Source organism: Pinus tabuliformis, chromosome 4_2 (assembly GCF_031772625.1).
Source record: "Pinus tabuliformis cultivar Carrire ecotype Pingquan chromosome 4_2, CPIR1, whole genome shotgun sequence".
Taxonomy (NCBI): domain Eukaryota; kingdom Viridiplantae; phylum Streptophyta; class Pinopsida; order Pinales; family Pinaceae; genus Pinus; species Pinus tabuliformis.
In genome coordinates this window covers 1,036,678,723-1,036,686,039 of record NC_142304.1, presented here as the reverse complement: position 1 = coordinate 1,036,686,039, position 7,317 = coordinate 1,036,678,723, and positions in this window count along the sequence as shown.

Sequence of the window (7,317 nt, the reverse complement as noted above, 5' to 3'; positions counted from 1 at the left end):
AAAGGCTTTGAAGGCCAAAAATGTGTTAAATACTTCGCTCTTGAGTTTTAAGAAGTATACCCAAGTGCGTCTGGAGAAATCATCAATGAAAGTTAAGAAATACTTGCAGCCAGAGAATGAAGCAACAGGAAGTGGACCACATAAATCACTGTGCACAAGCTGTAAAGGGGCTGAGGCGTGCCAAGAGGCACGTTTTTCAAAACTGTCCCGATGATGTTTTCCGAGTACACATCCGGAACAAACACCATCTTTGCAAGATACCATAGGAAGACCTGTCACCATATTTTCTTTACATAGATGCTGAAGGGAGCGATAGTTTAAGTGACCAAATCGCTCATGCCAAAGTTTGCTCACTTCATCATTATGAGCAACAAATACTAAGGGAAGATTTGATGACCCAAAGTTGTGAAACTTATACAACCTTGTGGAATCATCAGCAATACCAGTAGCTAGAATCTGTGGAAGTTAACTATTTCCTATGTGTCGCAATATCCTAACACACGGTGCCATGGCGGAGCTCCGTTTCTAGATACCAATTCATAGGAATTGTATCCAAAGTATGACAGAATAAGTGCACCCACTTCGGCTGTGGCTTTGTTCCATAAGATTTAGTCCACTTTGCTAAATGATCGCGCGGATCATTTCTCCCATCGTACTTCTCAGTCAGTCGAATTTTAGGATGACCAAATCACAACCTCATCATCCTTCTATAATCTCGCCATTCATTGAAGTTGTCCTTGTGCGTACCCCACCATCATGCGGGCGTAGCGTGTAGCGCCAAATCTAGTGCTTGGAAGCAATGATCCTCAGGGACTTCTCATTCAAAGGCATCCAAAAACTTATCCACGTCAGTTAAACCATCATAATAGGGTAAATTTCTTACCTTCGATGACACACAACACAATGATTTAGTCATCATGTTACAATGCAACGTAGATACTTCATGTAGCCTATTCTACCAATGCTCCAATTCTTCATTTGAATCCGAGGTACAGGAACTTTCCCAGTCCCATGCAATCCGTCCATCAGTTGTTGGATTAATCCAGTCTTGATCTCGCACAGTTATTTTGTAGATTTGATCCAAGTCATCATCACTTTCTTCGTAGTCACGGACCGGTTTAGTGTAGTGCGGTCCTTCTGCAGGGTCTAATGGTACTACAACCCAAAGCGATTTCCTCTCAAATGACATCATCCTCTTCTTTAAGTTGATGACTCCATTCATATCAATGGCCCAGTCAATTCCAAGGAGCGCGGGGTATGGGTTGTTGTCGTTGACAATCTCGATTACTTCAAAATCAGCCAGTGTGCTCGCACCTTCTATATCTACGGTGACTCCATGTAGTCATCCCATAGGGATAATATTCTGTTGGTTTGCCATTCTAATCTAGATCGGAGACCACTGCATTGCAGGTATCCCCATTCTCTCCCATGTTTGTTTAGGAAAAATGTTTGCGTTAGACCCTAGATCCAAAATAACTTGGTCCATCTCATAATCTCCTATCTGTGTGGTGAGCCTCATCTCGCACCCTGTTCTTGCCTTATGTTTGCCAATTTTTCTTACTACATGGTGTCCCCCAAGAGCGTTTTCTTTACCAACACACTTGTTTATCAATTCATGCAGACCTTTCATAGCCTTGCTGTTGCGTAGAAGTTTCATGCAGGTTTCCAGGAACGTGGTAAGTACAGAGGGGTCAACCTCTATAGGTGCGCTAGTTTCTGGTACTTTTCTCTGGCTTCCTGAGGTAGATGCCTCAGCGAAGCTTTTCTTGGCTTCCATAAACGTTTCCTTCGCATGCTCCAGATCGAACCCAACTTCCTTCTCTGGGGCCTTGCGGACCCATCCGTCCTCTTCAGGTTGTTTTCCCTTATCATCCCCAGTTGTTATTCTGCTTCTCAGCATGATATTCACATTTGGATCTTCCTCGCGGGGCTCAACTCTCATCATTTGTAAGTTCTGCATAGGTTGCTGAGGCTGTGCCTTCTTCTCCTGCATCTTAGCTATCAACACAGGGCATTCTTCTATAGTGTGGTCAAACTAGCTGTAGTATTGACATGACGAGCGTGTTTGATTCTGACACTCCCACGCGTAGTTCCATGGTGTTCCAAACTTATAGAAAAGAACCTGACCACGACCTCTCCTAGGTCCTCCTCCTCCTTGGCCTTGTCCTCGTCCCTGATATCCTCCATGTGCTCCTCTGGTGCCCTGATTTGGAGGTCAAGTCTCTATTTTCATTTGTTAGGTAGAAATTCTTTCCATCATTAGTTCATAGCCACGACAGTGGCGCTCGTCATGACCCACTGATTTGCAGAAGTTGCAAAACAACTATTTCAGCGTATGAATGAACTTTTGAAGTAAATGGAAATTATCTGTTGCATGTTTTCCAGCCATCTGATAAATAGTGCACCATAGCACGGGCCCCGCACTTAGTCCTGCTGGAGCTTCCTACCTCAGAGGAATCGGTCCCCCCTTGTAATATAATTTGCGAAGACAGGGCAATAGTCTTTATCATGCCCTTGGATCTTACACTTGAGGCACCAGACTTCCTCGCGCACCTCTGGCCTAACCTGCTTCTCTTTTTTCAAGCTCTACAATTCCAAGCAGAGGTTCTGTAACTGCGAATGCATTTGTTGAACTCCCAAAGTCATGTCGTGAATAGGCATCTCATCAGTCTCATCGCGATTTCCAAGGATTCTGCCTGAGTTCATATCTTTTGTTGTGACAAAGTAATCCTAAGGTGGGGCAGAAGCGAGACTATAAACCACTCGCAATGCTGACCATCGGTGAGCTTCATATTAGCTTTGTGGATCACACATTTCAGCCTTTGATCTAACTCCCAAGGCATCTCACTAACCCTCATCGTGATTTCCTTAAATCCAATGACTGACTGTGAGTCAGACTTAGGCTTACTAAACTCCTTGTTTAAAGCATCCTTAGTTTCTGCTAGCATTGCTAAAGGATGATTAGCACAATACTTAATATACCACATTAGTGCGTGATCCTACATAGTAGTAACCAACTGTGTTTTCTTTATGTTGTCATCAGTTATCTGTTGCACAGTCCACACAAAATTCATAACAAACCAGAACTGATCTGTATCTTCGCTCACTATACCCTTGAAAATCGGTAGCTTTATTGAGTTTGACATGTTGAACGGCGGTGGTGGTGGCGGTGGTGTGGGCGAAGGTGTATGCTATGGAGGTGAGGGTGGAGGTGGGGTGGATGGATGATGTATCCGTGGAAAACCTTGTCTTATCAGCTAGACTGCACTCTACGGTGAGGCCTGTGCCATTCCCTCGTCGTCGCTCGAAGGAGGTCCAATCAATAAGCTATATTCAGGACCTGCTTTCTCTCGATTTCTGAAGATTCGTCCATTCGCATAGATTTTAACATCAAGGCAACAACAAAAACCATTTCTCACACAAGAGCATATTAATCCAGGTATTCAAAGATATCATATACTTACTGCGCGGTCCCTTGAAGAAGCGTCACTCTGCTTCTCTGTAGCTGATTGAGGTATCAACCGCGAACTCTATAACAAATCCTCCTATAATTTGATTGATCCAGTGGTTAAAAACATGCACGATCTTGTCTTTAGAGGCTTCCAACCTTCGCATTAGCTCCGGAGTCCACACTATTGGACCATTAAGCCTCCACCTTCCTTGATCATCTGCCAACTTAGCTATCCACTCATATAGTTCGATCGGGAAGGTGCAGAAGAAGATTTCGTGTATTTCTGTATACAAGTATCTGTCCAACCACTGTTCCTTTGATAGGCATAGATTCCTTTTCTCTTGTGCCGCGAATTCGTGAATCTTCCTATCCAACCACTTCTCAATTTCCTTCTTGGTCGGATTCCAGTGATGTGACATCACACATCTCCTTATGCAGATCCCAGTCTTAGCAACAAAACCATTTGTTGGCTTAGTGGGTCTTGACCCAGGTTCATAGTTAATTGCGCCAAACAAAACCCTACACTACTATCCCTTTCGGCATCAGCCCATGTAGTGCAGGCTGAAGTCTCACCCGAAGTAGTATGGGGGGATGCTAGAACCAAGTTTCCACATCCAGAGATCAGTGTGATGTCTTTTATTGACCTAAATTTTCCTTCGCGTAGATCTATAAGCCCCTAGGGCTCAGTAATCCAACTTTCTTTAAACGGCCTCTAGACCTTCGCGAAGGTCTACGATAGGTCTTTACAAACCCTTAACAGATGAATTATCCGCTTACGCGCACCACGAAATAACCCTAGATTTGAGTTCACGCAGATCTACTTAAGTACTCAATAAACATAACATAATGTATTATAATCTTCGTGGAAGTACTTAACAAGCATTGTGTACAGTTAATAAGACCTATCCAATAGGGTCGCACATCAATAAATCAATATTTCATAAAGACATTATTCCATCAAAACATATATCGCAAACATAAATAACAGAAGTAAACAGATAAACACATGAATTTCTTCAATAGTCTTCTTTGTTGATCTTCAATATGAGGTTATAGACTCGAACTGCCCTATGCACTCAGCTGCAAGGGTCCACGCACTCAGATGCGGACTCTACTCTAGGCCTCCGTGCACTCAGCTGCGGAGCCTTTTCCCTTCTATCTACCCGCTGCTTACTTTCCCTTGTTTCTTCTCTTGAACATAGACATGGATCTCTGCCTTAGACTCTATAAGAAACATCTATTTATAACTTTTTACATACAATCCCATGGTCCACAGACCATGGGTGGATCTCAAAACCGACTCGAATTTCCATAGACAAAGGGTTAAAACCCCTTTTGACTCTTAACTGACTACGCATTCCACATCCACAAATTGCGGAGACTTTACATCCTTTTACCAAAATTTACATCAAAACTTGGGTTTTTAACCCCAAAACTGACCCAGGGGACCCATCCCAACACCCTCTAAAACTTTTACATCTCAGAAGACTAATCATTCTGAATCAAATCAAAGGAGATTTCCATTACAATCTATCAGAAGACTAATCATTTTGAATCAAATCAAAGGAGATTTCCATTACAATCTATCCAAAGAGAGAGTCAACATGTTAGCAGCTAAACTCATGGAACAATTGCAGAATTGGAAGCAGCTGTAGCTAACAGTGTAGAGAATTGGAGTGTTTTAAGATACGATCAAACACTGCAACTTTTAGTCACTTTTTTTAGTGACCTTAACAACAAATGAATTTAAAACTTATTTCAATTAACCAACACCTATTCCTAGCATTTGTAAGGAGACAATTTTCAGTACCCTTCCCCATTAGGGGAATTTTGAGGTCTAAAATGGGCCTCTTAAGGAAATTATAAAATAGTAGTGGAAATAATAAAATAATATTAGATTACATCATCAAATTTTAGAAGGAAAAAAGAAAAAAATATATTTTCAACTCGTATTTTCAACTTATCTCCATATGGGTTTACTCAAATTTCGAATAGAAACAGTCGTTGGATGCATAATTTCATTCTTCATCCAAGGAGTACCCATGTTGCATATTTTTGATGGACCCTACTACATGAAAAATGAGAAATCCATGAAAAATGTGATTGCAATCACATTTTTCATGTATTTCTCATTTTTCGTTTAGCATGGTCAATTGAAAGTATGCAACATGGGTACTCCTTAGATGAGGAATCAAAATTTTCATCCAATGAGTACTCCCGCTCGAAATTTGAGTAAAACCTTAGGGAGATAAGTTGAAAATATGAGTTGGAAAATTAGTTTTATTATTTTATTATTTTTTAAGCTTTTTACTTTTTTACTCCAAAAATGGTGAATCATCCCCCATGGTAGACATCTTTTTCTTGAATCCTATTGGTTCTTATAAAATCTATTTTGGTTGTACATTTTTCTTAGGAGGCCCATTTTAGACCTCAAAATTCTCCTAATGCTTTTTTTCTAAGGTCGATCAGGATATAATGGATTTGATTCCCTGCTCAGGATACATGATTATGTTCAATCTAAATTTAGGTCTGATATTTCTATAAAACACAATGGCCTGATATTTATATCAAACACATATCACTGCTATTTCTATCAAATTAAGTCCTGATATATGTGGATGGAGATTCAAGTTGATGCAAACACATAAATTTCTTATTCAAAGATATGCAAGTTTCAACTATTGAATAACCTGCTCATATTTAAATTTCAGGAAATAAATAAGACTGAGTTTCTATTATGCGGGTTGCAATTATTGATTACCCTTTTCATATTTAAATTTCTTATTCAAATAAGACTAAGTTTCTATTGCTAAAACAACTTCCACTGACAGAAATAAATTTTAACAATATGCATGTTGTTGCAGCCATGCCACGAGTTTCAATTGCAGATCGTATAAGGAACATGAGGAGGTGAGGGACCAAGGGTGCCCAATTGCGATGCACTTCATCGGAAGAGGAAACGGTTGATGATGTCAATATTGCCAATGCTCCATGTAATGATGTTGAAAATTCCCATGTGGTGGCAGATCCTACTGTCCAACCATCTACCACAGAGCCACCCTCAACCACAATACAAGGTGCAATCTCAACGAAGAAGACCAGTGCCATAAGAGGGTGGAAAAAGGAAGACATGCTAGGTGTAATTGATGACATAGAGTTTAGGGGATATTTAGTACGTGAAACTGCAAAAAAACATGGAATTGCACCCACAAGCATACACTATTGGATTAATGGGCTCAATCATACAAAGCATAGAGGGCCTGTTACTGTTACGACTGAAGAGGAGGAGGCCGAGGTGGTTGTTTGGTGTAAGGATATGGCCCAAATGGGACATGGGTTAGAGTTGATACAACTCAATTCCACAGTAGCTCAAATCTGTCAGGGGAGGCCAAAACCCTGTAAAGATGGGTTTCCTGGCAAATCTTGGTGGAGTGGGTTTAAAGAAAGGCATCTAGGCCTTGTCTTATGAACATTGGAGGGTCTTGACAGAGACATGGCTTTAAATTTATGCCCTACAATTGTGTCTAAGTTCTGTGACACCCTTTCTTGTGCATATGAGAGACACTCTTATGCCCCAAACCATATCTGGAACTGTCACGAAATAGACTTACAAGCTGGAAGGATTTGTGGCATGCAAGTAGTTGCCAAGAGAGGGAGCATAAATGTGCCAAATTTTTTTCATAGGAGTAGTGAGTGGATCATTATAATTTGTTGTGTCAATGCAACTGGTTCTTCAATCCCAGGTTTTTATTTATTCAAAGGAAAAACACAACTTAAAAACTATATACAAAATTGTGAACCAGGTGCATGCATGGCTGCACATCCCCATGCATGGATGACAAAGGAACTCTTCTTGAATTGGATTT